The sequence below is a fragment of the Porites lutea genome, chromosome 5, assembly GCF_958299795.1.
Source record: "Porites lutea chromosome 5, jaPorLute2.1, whole genome shotgun sequence".
Taxonomy (NCBI): domain Eukaryota; kingdom Metazoa; phylum Cnidaria; class Anthozoa; order Scleractinia; family Poritidae; genus Porites; species Porites lutea.
Genome location: NC_133205.1, coordinates 20,000,978 through 20,020,246, shown reverse-complemented (window position 1 = coordinate 20,020,246; position 19,269 = coordinate 20,000,978). Strand labels below are relative to the sequence as shown.

The window sequence follows — 19,269 nt, the reverse complement described above, 5'->3', positions numbered from 1 at the left end:
CAATCTCAATGCTTGGCTGTACGGGATACTTAGTTTGAGGTGTGGTGGATGTGCTGAAGTCCAGTGTAGGTATGGATGTGTGTCTGTAGGTTTCTGATAGACGTCTGTGCTGATGTTCCCTTGTCTATCCTTTAGGACTGTCGTATCCAGAAAGTTAACTGAATTAGTGGATATTTCGTGTGTGAATTTGATTGACGATGCTGCGTTGTTTAGGTGGTCAATGAATTCCGTTAAGGAGTCTATGTCCCCTTTCCATATTAAGAAAATGTCATCTATGAACCGTACCCAGATTATAACGTAGTTGGAGCACTCTGTTTTGTATTCAAAGTTTTCTTCGAATCTTCCCATATAGACATTTGCGAAGTTGGGTGCAACTCTGGTTCCCATTGCTGTCCCCTTGATCTGGATAAAATGTTCGTCATTGAAAGTGAAGTTGTTCAATCTCAAAACCTTTTCAAGAAGGCACGTCAAAGTTTGAGGCGATGGCTTGACCCGGTCCGTTTTTATAAGTTCCTCCTGAACGACAGTAAGTCCTTCATCAATATCAATATTTGTATATAAGCTTGAAACATCTAATGTTACTAAATAACATTCTACGGGTAGTTTTCACGAGACTTTTATTCGTTGAATAAAGTCTGTCGTGTCGCGAATATAGGAAGGTAATAGCTCTGCTATAGGTCTCAAAAATTCATCCACATAAGCTGATATCTTCTCCGTGTGGCTGTTAACGGAGGAGATAACTGGTCTACCAGGGTTATTGATTTTATTTATTTTGGGGAGCATGTAGAATATTGGGGTTCTAGATTGCGCAGGTTTTAAAAGTTTTGCTACGTCGTGTTGTATTTCTCCATTCTTCACGAGATCGTCTATGCAATGGTTAATCGTTTGTTCATGTCCCGAAGTGCAATCTTCTTCTATCCTCTTGTTATACGTGTCATTATCTAGTTGGCGTTTCGCCTCCTGTAGGTAGTCGGTTGTGTTGAGAATAATTGTAGCTCCGCCCTTGTCTGCGGGTTTTATAATTATGTCTCTATTATTACTTAGTCTATCCAAAGCTAATCGCTCACGCTTACTAAGATTGTTGCGTTGAAAACGACGATTATGTACTGTTGTGTCGGTGATTTCTTGTCTTGGCTTCTCAATATATGTATTCAAATATGGTTCTCGTGAGGGTCTACAGTATGTCTTTTGCTCCCTGTGGTTCAGCTTTTCAAGTATTGTGGGTTGGTAGCTGGGATTGTCAGTTATTTCATCTATGTTCTCTGGGGTATGGTATTCCCTGAGGCTTAGTCTGCGAGCAAAGGCATCAATATGCTTATTAATGTTATCAATTGTAGGAGGAGGAGGTGTAGGACAAAAGTTCAATCCTTTCTGAAGTAGATCTGTCTCTGATTGAGTGAGTTGAATATCAGATAAGTTTACTATTCGTCTCTTCAAAATTTCTTTTGTTTTGTATGATCCATCACGTTTGGTTATTTTGCAATTTCCGTTAGTCGTTGTCCTTTTCCGTCCCAGAGTTTGGTTATCGGTAAATCTATATCGACGAAATTTGTAGTTTAGTCTTTGTATCTGGATCTGTTGGGTGGGCGCCATTTTAAAAAACGTTGTCGCTGTTCAAAATACCTCGGTTGTTGTGGATAGCGTGAGCGGCCCCATGTGTTTTGTCGTCTAGAGGGTATGTTGACAATCCCTTGGCCAGCTCCCTTATTTGGTCTTGTGCTCTCCGTTTTCTCAGAGCGACTGGGGTTCAATCTCTCGCGGATGTGTCTCTTCAAAACGTCAGCAGAAGTTTCATTTTCCCGTCTTGGGGGTTGCACCGTTTCCTTATTCTTGCGGGCTGTTTCCAGGTTCTTTTGTTTTGCCTCTTTTATCTTTTACTCTTTACCGTCGATTATCGATTTAACTTCCTCTTCTAATTGTTGTTTATCTCTCTCAGTCCAGCCTTCTATCTTGTCAAGCGACTCGTAAGTGTCCGCTATCACGGTCGCATTTAGTGTGATTTGCCTCTCATAGTGCTCAACGAGGCATGACATACGCTCCCGTGAACAATTTTTTAAAATTTGTTTCCATTTGTTGTTTGAAGATTTCGTTGTCTTTATCTTCTAATGTCGATGTTAGGTCGACCATCAACCCTTTCGGGATGATATCTTCCTCTATACAGGTCTTAAGAAAGTCCGCATGTAGTTCATCTTCATGTTTTTTTCGTTTATGGTGTATATCTTCCACCCGAGCTCCGTTGGAAGCTCCGTGGGTTCTGAATTCCGATTCCTCGTTGTGATAAAACTTGCCGATGGTGTGACATCACTATCGCTGTCTTCCGCGCGCTTGCATATATATATTTAACAAATAGATTCCATGTTGCCGTGCGTCTGTTCAGTAATAGATCACAGATGACGTCAAAATGTCGTAAAAACAAAGAAGTGGCACACGATTCGCAGGCGAGTGTGTCACTGTTGTTTTTACCACATTTTGACGTCCTCTGTGTTCTATTACTGAACAGACCCACGGCAACATGGAATCTATTTGTTTTATACAATGATCAGAAAAGAAAAAGACCGATACACATACCTGCCTCGAACCGCTTGACCTTTTGAGGATTTGTGCTAGTTAAGGCATTTTTTAAGTCCCAAACCCAACTTTTCATCTTAGCTTCTTTATCTTACTTGTGTACAGTTTCTTCGAAAAGTTTTTCACCGTCTTTTCTTGCTCAAAGAAGAATAATAGCGAAAACATTTTGCAAAACAGCGAGTCCCTCGTAGCGAAGACACACGATGGCAACTGTTGTGAAGATTTCTTGCAGTTTAGGCATTGTCAAGTAGTCAATAGCTTTTTTGGTCTCCGTTTCTCCATTGTAAATAGCTCCTGCTAAACTTTTCCCGAAGCTTTCACTCGCCTCAATCCGAAATAATCTCACAAACATTTTCAAAACCGCGTGCCATGTTGAACAAAACAAAGAAAACAAGTTTCCCGTGACGTCATCCATGTATCTGTTCTCTAATAGATCATGGGCAACGACCAATCACAGCGCGCGTAGCATTCACATCATTGTATAAATATTATATAATCCAACTTACCCCACATCTGGATCAGTGCCATCTAGAAACCATCGCCCGTATACGGGGTTTCCTAACAAAACGAACAAGTTCAGTTCATTCCAATAGTAACGATGGCGATATCAAACAAAGCTGCAATAAGCTACTCTCGATTTCATTATACTTCGGTCTTCCGCGGCCCTTTATAATCTTTAGAATCATAAGCATTTAAAGTAGACTTAGGACTCTTTAACTGCGACCAAAAAAGACATGTATATTTTGTGGTTCAATTTTATGCATGGTTTGAATTTTATTTTCCTTTGTTTTGGGGTATGGTAAAGTATGATAATGAGTTTAAAACAAAGGAAAATGAAATTTAAACCAAGGAAAAATTGAACTACAACATATACGCTCAATAACAAAGTTTTGACATGAAACATTTCTAAAATCGTCCGAACTTTATTTTTGTTTGTTTGTTATTGTTTGTTGTTTTCCCAAACGGTCTCCACAATGCATAGGAACAGCGTGTGTCATGAATTCCTTCTTTTCTATCTTGGGCATTCTATGAAATCACGCCGAAGTCAAAGTTGAATAGGTTTCTTCAGCGGTCACGAAAAGCCATGACGGTAATGTAAATATTGATATTTATTTAGCAATACAGTAGTAAAGGCCACCAAAAGTGATAAATTAAACCAGGAATTGCTTCTATTTTTTCCGAATTCCACAAAAAAGGGATGTTACCAATGAAAAGTACCTTTGCAGCCATACAGTTCCACCCTCATTGATATTTGGTTATGCCAAGCTGTTGGTTGAAAACGTGTGTAGCGTGCTTCAATCGACCCATTGAGTTCGTTATAAACGATAGTATTCTCGTCTGTGTTGCCAACAAATACCTGAAGCAGGCCAAAAAAAGAAAATAAAAAACAGCAGTTAGATGGACAATTAGTCGCGGTTTTGGCGCCATTTGCCTGCTATTCAAAATCGAAGGATGACATTTTGCGCCACCAGGCACTGAATTGCAGAACACCCCCGGTCCCTGCACTCCTAGACGTAACCTCTGATGCGAATTAAAGCTGTTCATAGTAGCATGTAGATATGCAAATATGATTGTCTTTGGTTGAGGAGTGGAATCATTTGGAGAAAAGCTAGAGCTTTCTGGTGAATGTTACTGATGTTGTAATAGTATGGAGGGATTTTTCACTCAATATCGTACTTTTTTTCAAGGGACTTTGAAACATACACTATGGATATGAAATTTGAGCAGGGGTTTTAGGGACCAAAAGGGACCTTGTCCATATACTTTTAGGACGAAACAAGAGGTATCCTGAAATGACCTCTAGGGAAAAGGTTAGCTGAGTCTTTCCAGTTACAGGGGGATATTGATTTTCTAGTTTAAAATAATATCATTTTCAAATAAACTTTTACACTGTACTGTCAGGCTTCTATTGTTTAACCATTTTGCTGCTTCTCTGGTCTATTGCAGTCGGTTTTGACTTGGTTGCGAGTAGACTGGGGCCTGAAGCCGTTTTTTTCCTTCCAAAGAAATACCGATCATTTTTTTTTTCATCGCCCCATTACAACTCTATGTGTTTGAAACTTCGGAACGCTGACAGCATTGAATTTTGGGGAACAATTAATAAAAATTTATACTTTTTGATAATTAATTTTTTGGGTTTAAGGGTTACATGCAGTGACACAGATTACTGAACTTTATTTTGCTTCCTCGGTCAACTATTTGCTGTATCTACTAATGTTTTTGACAAGCAACAATCACTTCTTAAAAAAAGTAACAAACTCCTCACAATATAAATGTCTGCAGAGTTGTCTAACCTTGTGTTCACTATGTCCTTGTTGTTTGTACAACTGGAAATTCAGACCGTCGTCGCTGTATTTCAGCGTGTAATTTATTACCCACTGGCTCTGCAAATTACTTCCTTGCGTTGCCACCCGTGTGACAGTGACAGGATTGATACCTAGATCAATCTGTAGCCATTGCTCAGCGTCATTAGCGTAAGCTGACCACGATCCTTTCAAGTTCAGTCTACCCTGGCTGGCTTCATGGTTGGCATCAAGCTGTGACGAAGCACTAATCTGCCCGTCAGTAATCGCTCCTTTCTCCATACCGAGAGCCTCTTGACATTCTAAATAACAAAACAAATTAAAAGGCAATGCCACAAAGATTGAGTACTACCTGCAAAAATCCAGTGGATGTGTTTCTGTCAATGAAAATTCCATAAAACGCTGCCTTGCTCTTTTTAAGAGTTATAAAACACTACATTGAGGTGTTTAGATACAATTTATCGGACATCACACCGGAGTTTTTCAATCGCCCTAAAAATAATTATATCGTTGTCTGAACGCCACAAAATTTTCGCCAGTCATTTGACTATGAATTGAAGTTTGTCAAAATGCAGTTTTCAGTAAGGTCGATATCACTATGACAACAATAAACAAAAAACTTTAAAATCGATGAAATCCGAATTTCGCGCGATCTAGACCTGCCACTGAAAATTCGACACCAGGAGATTAACCCTCAGACGTACACGCAAACTCATACCAAATACAAATAATTTAATTAGCGATATGCTGTTTTTACACACGGCCTCCTTGAACAGCAGTTGTTTTCTTTTCATCTTTATTATTTTAGTTTTTATCTTAGATTTTAGATTAGTTAGGTAGTTAGTTTTTCTATACTTGAATGTGAATGTAAAGTTACCATACCATCCCCCCACCATGGTACAAGGTTGGGGGGGGGGGGGTGGATGGAACCCCTCCCCGGTGTTTTTGACATGTTGTAGTATTTCGAAGCGATTTTACCTTTAGTGGAAAGCCTTTGATCTTCTTAACATGATGAGTGATGAGGTATATTTTATGGGTGATGGCGCTACTGGAGGCCTGTTACGTCACGAACAATGGTCACCATCTTGGCCGCCATCTTGGATTTTACCAAGAATAAGAAATCAGGCTATAACCGCGAGAAATGGTAATTTTTTAGCTTTACATGAGAAATAACACATAAATAAGCACTTTGCATGATTTTAGCCACAAGATTTACTTTTGTTGTTGAAAGAAGTTGAAAAAATATGTATGCATAACCACCTGCTACTTATGACGTCATATCTCGTACCCATAGCAACTGATCATCACTAAACTTGTCTCAAAATGTGCGCGAGGGATGAACGAACAGCTACTGAAAACATCAGGTGCTGATGTTTTATCCCCTAGGAAAATACTCACAAAAACCTTAAGGAGAGGTGGCATCCACGCCCCCCCCCCCCCCCCCCGCTCCCCCTTGTACGTCCAAGGGTAAAAGTGCGGTGTTTATCAAATAACCTAAGTGAGAAGTAAAAAATTCTCAAATTATTCTTAAGTAGCTTCAGAAGGTTGCTTAATGCCATATTTCGATGCATGGGAATTTTGGTTTACTTCCTTTCTTGCTATCCTGAAAACTAACCTGTTTTCCTCACCACCTGTCTAAGAGCGACTTTATTCTGAATTTTGACTTTTAGCGCTTTTCTGTATATCTCTAAAACGGCTCGACAAAACTCTTTTTAGACCTCATCACACAATCTCCATGATGTATACATTAATATCTGTAACTTTCATCGAGATTGATTCACTGCAAAACCTTAGAAATTTCAAGACGAATCTAGCTTACGAACCGGTCGGTTCGTAGGGGAGATTCGTCTTGAAATTTTAAGGTGTTACAGTGAATCAATCTGAATGAAAGTTTCAGACATTATTATATACATTATGAAGATTATGTGATAAGGTGTGAAAAGAATTCTGTCGAGCCGTTTTAGAGATATTCAGAAAAGCGCTAAAAGTCAACATTTAGAATAAAGTTGCACTTAGACAGGTGGTGAGAAAACAGGTTAGCCTTTTTCAGGAGCGCAAAAAAGGAAATAAACCAAAATTTCCATGCATCGAAATGTGATATTAAGCAACCTTCTGAGGCTAGTTAAGATTACTGAGTTATTTAGAACTTTTTTATTAAACAATTTATCGCGGCTATTGAAAATATAAGGTCTGAAATATATTTACGTTTTATTTGCATTTAAACATACAAAATTTTTTACTTCTAACGGAGGTTATTTGCTAAATACCAGATTTTCAGTGGCAGTTCTAGATCGCGCGAAATTTAGATTTAATCGATTTCAAAGTGTTTTTGTTTATTGTTGTCATGGTGACGTCGATTTTAGTAGAAATTGCATTTTGAAAAACTTCAATTCATAGTCAATCACTGGTGAAAATTTTGTGGCGATCGGACAAAGATAAAATCTTTTTTAAGGCGATCGAAAATAATCGGTATGGTCTGCGAAAAACTGTATCGAAACACCTTAAAATCTTGAAACGATAATTCACTAAGGGCGAATGGGAAAGAAGGGGACTAAGACCCAGTTCAAACGTCGAACTTTTCATGTACCGAACTTAATAGCAATTTGGGTCGACCCAATTGATAAAAGTCCGATGGTGGATTCCTACGTCAAACTTAATTGGTCGGACTTAATTCATTTTCAAGAAGTACATAGTCTATATACAACGTTTACCAGTGATAATAAATTATAGTAATTTTTGCACATTAGGTTCGGCACATGAAAAGTCAGTCGACGTCGCTCCTAAATCGAAATTCCCGTGTGCGCATGGGTCGACCCAAATTGGATATGTCAGACTTAATTGATTTAAACGTCAATATTTTTTTTGTACTTAATTGAAGGATTAGATTCGGTAATACAAAGTTCGACGTTTGAACGGGGGTTCACAAAAAAAAATCATTGAGGCGATGTTTTCACTGCTCGCAATGTTTTGGTATAGAGTATTTTCACCCACGTGGCCAGCGTCTACGCAAATTGGCACACCAACATGGCGGACGTAACGTAACCAGTGACTTCGCGCTTTAATTCTTTTACAACATCCTTACCATTATTTTTTAACGCTGCTTGGAACATCAAGAGAAAAACAAGGGTAACAAGAAGTAAAAAACAAAAATAAGAGTTATACGAACCATTACAGCTGATCTCGTTCACTTCCTCGCTCCAGTATCCTCTTATTCCGCACCGAACAGATGAAGGACCACTAATTTGTTTTCCATTAGCGCAGGATAATGAGCAAATTGAGCCGTATCTTTGATTATATAAAACACAATTGCCGGGCAAAATTTGTACATCATTTAAGGAGGAGAGTTTTCGGCACGTAAATCCTTTAAGAGAGGAGATATAAAGAAAGTTTAAAAAGTAAAGAAGATAAACAATCACTACACTGGTAATAGATTACTTAGACCTTTAAATGTGTCAAAAGGTTTATAGCATCGTTCTGCCTTTGTCTAAGGCAATAATTATAAGTGTTAGCTGGGACGTGATCCTCAGTTTAGGCTCTTCATTAATTGAAATTTCTGTTTTTTGTTTTGTTTTGTTTTGTTTTGTTTTTTCTTCTCATTTGTTGTCTTTTTAATTCAATTTCATTAGAATACTCAAGAGAATTGAATGAAACTTCTGTCAACCAAAAGAGAAAAAAAAAATCACACTTTTCTTTTCGCTATCTCCTCGACCATACAGTCATCGGTATTGAGCTCGGGGACGTAGGGAAATTTTAGCAACATACTTTTGTGCAGAAGAGTTATTTGTGTCCTTGATTTCAGTTAAATTTGCGATTCGCCCTAGTCTGCTGCAATCTAGTTTCCAGGGTCCTATTCTACTCTTTCTCCGGAGTGTCTCTCTCTCATTCTGAAGCGTAGGAGAGGACCCTGGGAACGAGGTTGTGTTTACTGCATAATGCAGAATCGAACATAAAACCGTCGTGCAATCGTGTTACAAATCTGGTAAAATATAATCCGGTCCTCCAGAAAACCGCTATTGGGCAATGACCGCAGACGAATAACAGCGACTTAAAGACAATAAAGAGTTTGTGTATGTGTATGTGTGTGTGTGTGTGTGTGTGTGTAGAAAATATAAATAGGTAGGTAAGGCCCCTTCCGTTACTAGTAACTCTTGAAAATGCGCAACACAAGTGCATGGCATTAGTTAGTACCAAATATAAAATACTAGGCTAGTCCTTTAGCAGCTATTATTATTTCAATCTACACCATTGTGAGTTTTCTTTTTTAAAAAACAAAAAGAAATTGCTAGAAAACATTTGAGATATATCTCCTTGAATATAAAACTATTTGAATTCTTGTTGTCTGAAAATAACGTGACCTACCCAACGACAATTCACAAGAATAATGACGAGAAGTATTACAGTTCAAGACATTCCATTTCCTTGACGGATACATTTCTACGCAACCTTCAGTACCATTCCAGTTGTTTGGTAGGTTAGAAGCAAAGTTTAGGTAAACCGCTAACGAACCATCAATCCATTGCCAGCGTGAGTAATTACTGGAGTCACGGTGCAAACCAATCCATGTCCTTCTTCCCCAAGCAATTTCTTGTTGTTCAGCTGGTGAATCCAACATTGTGAGATTAGATCCGAGTGCTTCACATGCAAATTTTGCCGCGATCCATTCCAGGGTATTAGAGGATAGTTTATGGCAAGAAGATTGGTGTCGAGTCCAATTTTGAGGGCAACCTATAAAAGATAAATATATAAAAATTGAGGTCAGGATTGTAATTTCTTCAATCGAGTTTATGACTGCGCTGATTCTCTGTTATGCTTACAGATTAGGCACTAAATTGAAATTTGAGATACATCTTTGAATTTTAAAATCCGGTCAAGTTCTCTTCACTGCGCATGAAATTAGATTTACAGCAGACTTGCTCAGAGCAAACATGATACGAAAAAGTACAAACTAGGAGGAAAAAAGGGGCAAAGATGGCAAAATACCGCATTTGCCCCTGAATTTGCAACCCTTCATGTAAATTAGGATGCAATTGCCTTATTTACTATCTTTCCCCCTGGTTTCCTCCTAGTTTGCACTTCTTTGCATCATATTTGCCCCTAGCAAATATTTGGTGTTAATCTAAAATTTTTTTTGCAGTGCTGATTGAACATGCACGTCGGTCATTTCGAAGTGTTTTAAAATAAGCGCGCCTATACTTGGCTACGTTATACGTTTTTGATGCATTGACACAACAACGTTTTTCTTATTTTCTAATTTACAACTAAGAAATTAAGGACTTCGTTCATGAGTTCTAATTCGGAAATAATCAGTGATAAGGCGGTCCTTGTATTCTTTTTCCTTTGGAGGCAACTTTTAGGTGAATTTCGCGCTCCCTCGAGAAAAAAAACGGCTTTTTTTAATTATTGCGAGGTTACTCAGAACTTTGGCGCTGCATTGGTATGGGGAGTTAGTTTCATCTACGGAGTTGATAAACTTGATTTCTCACCTTAAAAAGATTTAAAAGCTGACCCCTTATGCTATATTCTTTCTGAATATCATAAATACCACCATCCACCGACTGTCTACAGCTTCTGTTCACTTCCCCGGTTTCTCTTAACGAATATCTCTGGGCTGGAACACGGGAGAATACATGGGGGCGAGAGGGGTGTGGAAGGCGGCAGAGAAATGGGTGAGAGGCAAAAGAAATAGAGGGAAATTACTCAACAATGCTTAATACTTGGTAATGGAAATGGAGCTAAAGGGAGGAAGCCAAGAAAAAAAAGGGGCTTTTGAAAAAAAGCTTTTGAGATTTATTCAACGATTTATTCAACTTTAATACTTAGTTTCTCAAAAAACATGAATGGTACAATCAAAGATGATGAAGCAACCAAGCAAGCTCGAAGAGGAAGAAGAAGAACAAGAAGAAGAAAAACAAGAAGAACAAGAAGAAAAAGAACAAGAACAAGAAGAGAAACCGCCACCAGCTGTTGGGTTTTCTAACAACGCAAACGAGACACGATATTTTTCCGAGAGGTTCGACAATAAAAGAACGGAAATGATAATACCAACGAGGCGACATGTCACGCTAAGTGTCATAATTAAAAGAGTCTTAAAAGCGAATGTCATAGCAAGAGAATGTGATAACTATAAGACAAAAAGAGTTCTTGACAACTTGAAAATGCCTAAACTGGAAGAAATCTTCACAACAGTTGCCATCGTGTGTCATTGCTACGATAGACTCGCAGTTTTTAAAATGTTTACGCGAGTATTCTGCTTGGAGATAGTGGATGCCTTGATAGTTTTTTTGAGATGAACTGCACAGTAGTGAGATCAGTAAAGATGAAAATAGGGAGCAGAGACTAAAAGAACCATTTGTGACTACGACCATCATTTGTGACACAAATCCTCGAACAACAAATCCTCGAACATTTAGCGGTACGAGGCAAGTTTGTCGTTTTTTTTCTTTTTTCTTTTCTGTTCATTGTATAAAACAAACAGATTCCATGTTGCAGTAGGTCTGTTCGGTAATAAATCGCAGAGGACGTCAAAATGTGATAAAAAAATCAGTGATTCTCTCGTCTACGGCTCGTGTGCCACTTCGCCGTGTTTACCACTGTGATCTATTACTGAACAGACGCATGGCAACATGGAATCTATTTGTAAAAGGTATTACAAAGTGCGATGATTGTTACAAATTTGCTACAGTGCACACTCTAAGCTCCTTCATGCCTGATCTTATATTCTGTTAAAGAACGCGGAAACACAATTTAGAACGTGAAAAGGAAGTTGGAAAAATAAGGATAAAATGAATTTTCAGAACCGAAATTGGAATGGTTGCAAGAAGGTGATAGGTCAGCAATAAGTGTTCCAAACAGCAACAACCCTGTTTGAATAAGTTTAATTGGAATGTTTTAGTGTTAATATAATGGAAATTGTACCTTTTGCTAAGATTATCTTAACAAAGGAAATTATTACAAGACTCTCATGTTGCCGTAACCGGACTAAAGTCTTTTTTTATTTTCGTTAAATTTTGATTCTTGCAATTCTTTTATTTTTGTATAATCATCAATCTTTCCAATCAATCTTCCTCTTTGCCTTAAGCCGTTCACACCTCTTAAACTGGAGCTGGAGTTTTTAATAAAAAAGTCTTGTAATCACCTAGCTTCGGTAAGAAATAATTCCTATCTCGTACTGTTTGATTAAGCGTGTTACCTTCTGATCATGTAATACTAGCTCTTTCAGCTGTCTTACTCTCGGATAAGCCCGCCTTTTCATATTTAATTTGTTTACTACTTAAAGTAAATATTGTAATCGGCCGAAACATTTAGTTACAATTTTAATTAGCAATTAATGAATGAGGCTGAGTAGGATATGAAGAATTGGCAGATCGAGAGGGTGTTATCCACAGAGGCCGAAGGCAGAGGTGGATAACACCCTCCGAGATCTGCTTACTTCTTCATATCCTACAAAAGCCGAATTCATTAATTGCTTTATTATTCATTCAAAATAATTCCTAGTTTAAAAACATAGCTAAAACAAGCTTACCTGCATCGATGTTAATTTTATCTTCCATAGTGTACGTTTAGGTTTGTCCAGCTCCGCAAATATTCTCCAAATAGCAGATGTCGCCCTCCGAGTTGTCTTCTTGCTGTTTTTGCTGTTTTTAGCCATTATTTCGCCTAGTTCCAGCCGTAGTTCCTACTCTTGAAACGAGTGAAGTGTCCGCAATTTTAGTTTTCACAACGAAAACAGTTTAATCTCGTCCCCAGGTCTTTTCTTTTAACGGTGCCTTAACCTGTAGAAGGCTGCATTTTTGACGTCATTTCCTTGTTAGACACAAAATTCTTCCAAATTTGGTCATCAGTAACTGGTTATGGTGAATTATGCCTGTACTTTTAGCCAGTGAGAATTGGGGAAATATTTTGAATGAATAATAATACATTTTTACGAAACTTGTGATCGAAATTTTATTACTAAACTGATGTTTCTAATTTTTCTTTCAAGTCTGGTGTTGTGTTTGTAAGAAACAGGTAAGTTCTGTTATTAAAAATCTACAAAATGCGTTAACCTTGGGAGGACGCATCAGCAGGTCGCAGCTGTCTTCTCAAAATTCATGACAGTTCGCACCTTAAAGTGTGTACTAGGCTGTTTCTCCATAAAAGTAGGACGTTAGAGCTTACATTGCCTTTCTTGAAACTGAAATTGTAAAGTTACCGTGAAGACAAAGAGAGCATTAAATAACTGAAGAACTGAAGAAAACCGAGTGTTCCTGTGTATAGCCGCCCCGAGCTAATCCCCTTTAACTGGGTTCCAGGCTATATTACAATTACACTATGTATCTCAACCCTACATTGTGATAGTATCACCTACCGAAGCCACCAGATCATAACACCCCAGGCCAGAATAACTATGTGCGATCTGAAGCCCTATGTTACTTTCTTTCTTGTCTTAAAATCATGCATATATGTTCATGAAGGATGTTGTACTTACTATTGATTTCACAAATGTAAGGAAGTCTGTAATAACATGGCAAATCATTCCATTTCTCTGACGCCATTCTAAATTCCACACAATCCTCGTTTAAACCAGCATGGTTTGGTTCTCCAGTATCCCAGGAAGTGAAAACAAGGGTTGACCCATCGACCCATAGCCATTGTCGCTTGTTTTTGGGATCCCTGTATAAACCAATCCACAAATGTGTGCTTGCACCTGCTGCACTCTTCAACAACTGAGGAAATTCTCCCAATTCAGCTTTCGAATTCAGTACAACGAGGCTTGATCCCAATGCTTCAAACTCGGATTTTGCTGAGTTCCAGTCCAGGGGATTGGAATGGACTTTGAAACATCTGCCATACAAACTTGAAAGCCAACCTCTTGGACAAAGTACTGTAAAGAAACAAGAGCAGTCGTCATTTGGATGCTGGTACGGTGGTATTGTAATGAAAGTAAGAGTTGAAGTAAATGGGAAGTAATTAGCACAATGGATTCAAAAACTGTCATGGGTCTGTCATTATATTAGCATGCAGAGGAGGATACGTATTGCTGAGCTAAGATTTTGAGTTGGTTTTTCGAATTAGATTTTCGAGTTAGGATTCGATAAGGATTTCGAGTTGGATTTGCGAAAAAAAATCACCACGCATCAAGTGCGATCACAGTACGTTGGACGTTTCAGTGTCATACTATATTCATATGACTGACGAACTACTGAACCACATGAAACTGATAGTAAATGTATGATTTCATGATCAAAACCTTGTGTTTTAACCAAGAGACAATAAAGGGGACAGAGAGGCCATCCCCCATATACACCCTATTCCATAGGTAATTCGTCTCGAGTTATTTTTAACACCACAGATCTCAAGGGGGATTAGACAACAGCCAATCACATAGCGCGAATGTGTTCCGCGTGGATGACCCACGCTGAGAGCCACGCGTCCTTCACGCAATGACGCAGAACAAAGTGGGGGAAGACGCGGAGAGCGATTTTGCTATTCCTTTTGTCGACGAAAACGACTACAGCGAGATTTCTGCGAAAGCTGTGTCAGCGAAACCGAAATTAAAAAAGAATCGCACTTCCTCTCTTGTATAGAGCTAACAGTAGAGCAGGGAAATCCTTAACACACTGAATATTCTCTCAGGATCATTTATAATATACAGTTTGAAGAGAGCAATTTCTGGTTTGATGTTTATTTTTTTCAGTCTTTATAGCGATTATTCCTACCCACCTACTTTGTCAACTGTAGGCGAACCCTCCTAAAGCTGAATTTCAGGGGACCATATTCAAGCTCAGAAAGAGAAATGAGATTTATTTCTAAAAGAAATAAATGGTTTTATGCTTAATGTGACTGATCATTATTGTATTTCTCCAGCTACCAGCAAAGGAGGGTTTCCTGTCATCCGGGTGATTTGTCACGAAAGTGTCATTTATGTCACGGGTCATGTAGGTCACAGAAGCGAGGCACAAGGCCTCCTTCCTCGCATTACAAGACAGTCAGAAACATTTTTGATGGCGACCGGATTTAGATGCAGGATGCTTGCGATTTATCAGTCTCTTTCGCTCTTCTTGGGTCTTACCTACCGAGCATCACCTCTTCTTTGAGATAAGTACTAGATTATTGCCCGATGGCTCACCGCTTACTCTCGGTGCTGTATTGATGTCCACAGTCATGTTCGTGCACATGATCGTCTTGTTGATTGCGGGAATTCATACACGTTGCGGTCGTTTATGCTAATGAAATGCCATTGCTTATTGGTAACATCGAATTTTACATCCGATCGACCATTAATTTTTTATGTTTTCAGTTACACTGGCGTGTATGCTAGTCCGTTCGGTGTGCGTAGCACAGTTTCGTTGTCCCTGAGACCGGTTGTGCCTCGTGTTCTTCAGCTACTTGTATCGCTGGTGCCAACTGGCGCTATATTTGAAATCAGTAACACTCGCCCGATCTTCAGTTGCCTGGAGCTGGGTCTCTTTGTTTATGATCTTGTTTTGTGATTTGGAAAGACACTTTATTTATTTATAATTATTTTGAGTTTACCTTTATGCAATTTGAGCATTTTTGACCTTTGGACGCAGCTTATATGTATAATTAATATTACAGTATTATAAAAATACAAAAAAAAAAAAACGACAACAACAACAGCAACAGCAACAACAAAACAAAGCCAAACAAAACGATGCGTTATTAAACCCTACAGGCTAACACTTGCAACCATTCTAACAAAGTTACCTCAGAGGTACAGTGTACTGTATCAGCATATCAGGTTTATCGTTTGCTGTTCATATGTCAGTTTTGTCTGCATATTGTGTTTTTATCCTGTTGCATTGTGTATCGTTGTGTTCTGTTGTTTTCCTTTAGTCGCTGTCGGCGACATTCTGTCTGCCAATGCTTACTTCTGGGCCGTTTTTTCAGTGTGAGGCTTTGTTCCTCCACTTGTATTTGAGGCGTTGACCTCATTTTGTTGAGGTTTTGTCCTCATGTTGTATCAAGGCTTTGTCCTTGTTTTTTATATTGAGGCTTCGTCCTCATATTTTATTTTGAGGCTTTGGCCTCGTATTACATTATTTAGTATTTTGGCATTTATAGGGGGGTTTTTTGCGTCGACTTAATGTCTGACAGACTTTCCCTGCCACATTTTTATTGTGTTATATAGTGGATTCGTCCATTATTTTTATTTATTACATTGAGGCTTTGTCCTCATATTCTATTTTGAGGCTTTGGCCTCGTATTATATTGAGGCTTTGTCCTCATATTTTATTTTGAGGCTTTGTCCTCATATTTTATATTGAGGTTTCGTCCTCATTATTTTATGTTGAGGCTAGGTTCCTCAGTCTGAGGCTTTGGTCCTCATTGTTCTAGGCCCCTGTTCCTTTGTTTGTACTGCTTATTTGATTTGTTTGCAGTGATATGTGTGTGGTTCTGTTGTTGTATTTTTGTCTAGGGTAACCAGATGCCAATATTATTTGGTTTGAATTTCTATTCACATTTTTTGCCTTTTTTGTCTATTTTTTAGTCTTTATTCATGCAATCCGTTATTTTGGTTTACATGCAGCTACATTAACTTTAATCTCCGGTTTTGTTGGCTCCCCTGTTTTGATATGTGTGGACATTACAGTCCTGCATTTATTGTGATGAGACACTGTTATACGTTGCTTTATGCTTTACTCTCCACGTCACATCAGTGCTTTTAGCTTTGTTGTTTCTGAGGAATTTACGGTTTATTTGTTTTGTTTGGGAGATCCTGATTGATTTATTAATTGGTTACACATTGTTCTTTAATGGTAGCACATTCTGGCTTTTTTAAAGAAGTTGTTTTTATAGTTTTTTCATTTTACTGCAGGTGCTAAGGTATACACATGCAGCTCCCTTTCATGAACGCCTTTTGAATGAAGCCAGTCTTGAGCAGAGTACCAACCAGCTTTATCCAACCATCTTCAGCTTTCCCTTGGCATCTCTCTTAAGAAAGTCAATAGCTCTGCATTCTCTTTGGTTCCTCAATTCAGTTCAACATAGTATGCAAGAAATGTTCCAAAGAGTTGTACACATTCTGCTGATCAGTTTTCCAGGAGTTGCATCTCTAGTGTCGGACTACTCAAGAGCAGCTGCTGCATCCCTTGGCACGTGGCACCTACGTGTACATCTACTTGGGCAGAACTTTCCTCAGGCAACTTTGGCTTGCTGGGCATTGTGATTGGGTATACATATAGCTCAAGTGTATAGGACATGTATGTCATTTGATACTTATGTGCAGGACATATGGGCAGTGACATTGTAATATGTAGAATTCTCACCACATGAGTCAGGGTCATTCGGCCATCTTACAGTATATTGATTTTTTCACTTTTAAATTCACCTGTTAGTTTCCTAGGTGATTTCTGCTTACAGTATAGTTTCAAGGTGACTGTGTGAGCAGGGGCCATACAGCCATCTCACAGATTTTCATTTGAATCAGTTACATCAGTGAGTTACGTCAGACTTTTTATTAGTATCATTCAGGGTGACTGTGTGAGCAGGGGCCATACAGCCATCTCACAGATTTTCATTTGAATCAGTTACATCAGTGAGTTACGTCAGACTTTTTTATTAATATCATTCAGGGTGACTGTGTGAGCAGGGGCCATACAGCCATCTCACAGATTTTCATTTGAATCAGTTACATCAGTGAGTTACGTCAGACTTTTTATTAGTATCATTCAGGGTGACTGTGTGAGCAGGGGCCATACAGCCATCTCACAGATTTTCATTTGAATCAGTTACATCAGTGAGTTACGTCAGACTTTTTATTAGTATCATTCAGGGTGACTGTGTGAGCAGGGACCATACAGCCATCGCACAGATTTATTGTAATCAGCTACATCAGTTAGCTATTTCAGACTTTTGATAAGTATAATTTTGCATGACTGTGTGAGCAGGGGCCATACAGCCATATCACAGATTTCCAAATTTAATCCGTCCATTATGTCACTGAGCTATGACAATTTAGAGTAAATTGTTATTATTTAAATTCATGTTTACTCTGTGAGCAGGGGCCATACAGCCATCTTACCGATTTCATTTTAATCAGTTACATTAACAAGCTATTTCAGCTTTTTGATAAGGGAGCAGGGGCTATACAGCCAGATCACAGTTTTTTAAATTAAATCATTTCATTATGTCACTGAGCTATGACCATTCAGCCTAAATTGCTATCATTTAAATTCCTGGTGACTGTGTTAGCAGGGGCCATACAGCCATCTTACTGATTAATTTTCACTTCTAATCATTTCAACCTGGTTTAACTTTACAGCTTTTAAACACGTTTGAGCTTCGTATCGATGTGGCATTAGTGAGGCCGATATTATAAGTTGACTGTGTGAGCTGACAGGCTATGCAGCCATTTCCTTTATTCTAGCTACAGTAGCCCATTTCTGTTGGTTACATCAATCCACTTCTGTATCCAAGACTTAAGAAAACGTTACTTAAAACTCATTTGCTTATATAGGCCATTTTATTCCCATCTAGTGTCCAGTGCTTAGTGAATAAGTGCAATTTATGATGGCTGTGTGAACAAGGGCCATACAGTTATCTCATTCATTTTCACTTTTAAACTGTTAGTTAACTTAAGTGATTCACACTTTTTAATCTGTATCAGATTCAATGACAGTGTGAGCAAGGGCCATTCAAACTTGTACATTTCTGTTGGTTACACTGATCCATTTCAGTAAGCAGGGCTTGGTAAACAGCCTTACCATTCTATTTCTATATGTTTACGTGCATAACCTCCACTGAACTAAACTGGTGGAACTAAGCTGTGAGTGACAGTGACAAAGAATGTATACAATGTCCTATTGCTATGGACACACATGAGCCGTTATGGCGCTAGTTGACGCTATTGTTGTAAGGTGTACACGGTTGGATGATTATAATACATGTATATTCATCTCAGCTCTCGCACATTGACCCTTTTTATTTTTAATGTGGTATCTTTCTTACCTTTAACCCCCAGAGGTTTTGTGTGACTGCATTGGTTGGGGGATACGTTCCCAATTTTTCCCATGTGGTTTTTCGGGTTTTCGTATCAGGCGGCGCACACCTTTTTCCATTGTACATTTTGATTTGTAGGTACCAGTAGTTTCTGTTGGCGGTCGTCTTGCTTTGGCCTCGGGTGGGGCGGCCCTTTCACTCGTTCCTTGCTCTGGGCTGTGGCGGGTGTGCCCTCACCTTTGCTGGTATAATGTTCTTATGTATCTGGTTTTCCCAGCTTTATATGCTTTAATTTAATAAACGGCCACTCCCGTGGCCAAAATATCTCATAATGGGTTTGTGATTATTTGTGTCCCAGCAAACAGAGCTCACCCAAAGCGAGACTCCGCCAACATCAATAACTTTCGTAATATGTAAAGGAACATGAAGCATAAATGAGATTTATTTCTAAAAGAAA

At 38.7% G+C, this 19,269-nt stretch overlaps 1 protein-coding gene across 1 annotated transcript in view; it reads right to left on the bottom strand.

Moving 5' to 3' along the window:
- Positions 1-271, bottom strand: part of LOC140936361 (uncharacterized) — a 1,000-nt gene extending 729 nt beyond the window's left edge. The window contains exon 1 of the mRNA XM_073385827.1: positions 1-271. This exon is cut by the window's left edge and continues 729 nt beyond it. The gene's annotated coding sequence lies outside the window, so the exon portion shown is untranslated.
- Between the last annotated feature and the right edge of the window lie 18,998 nt (positions 272-19,269).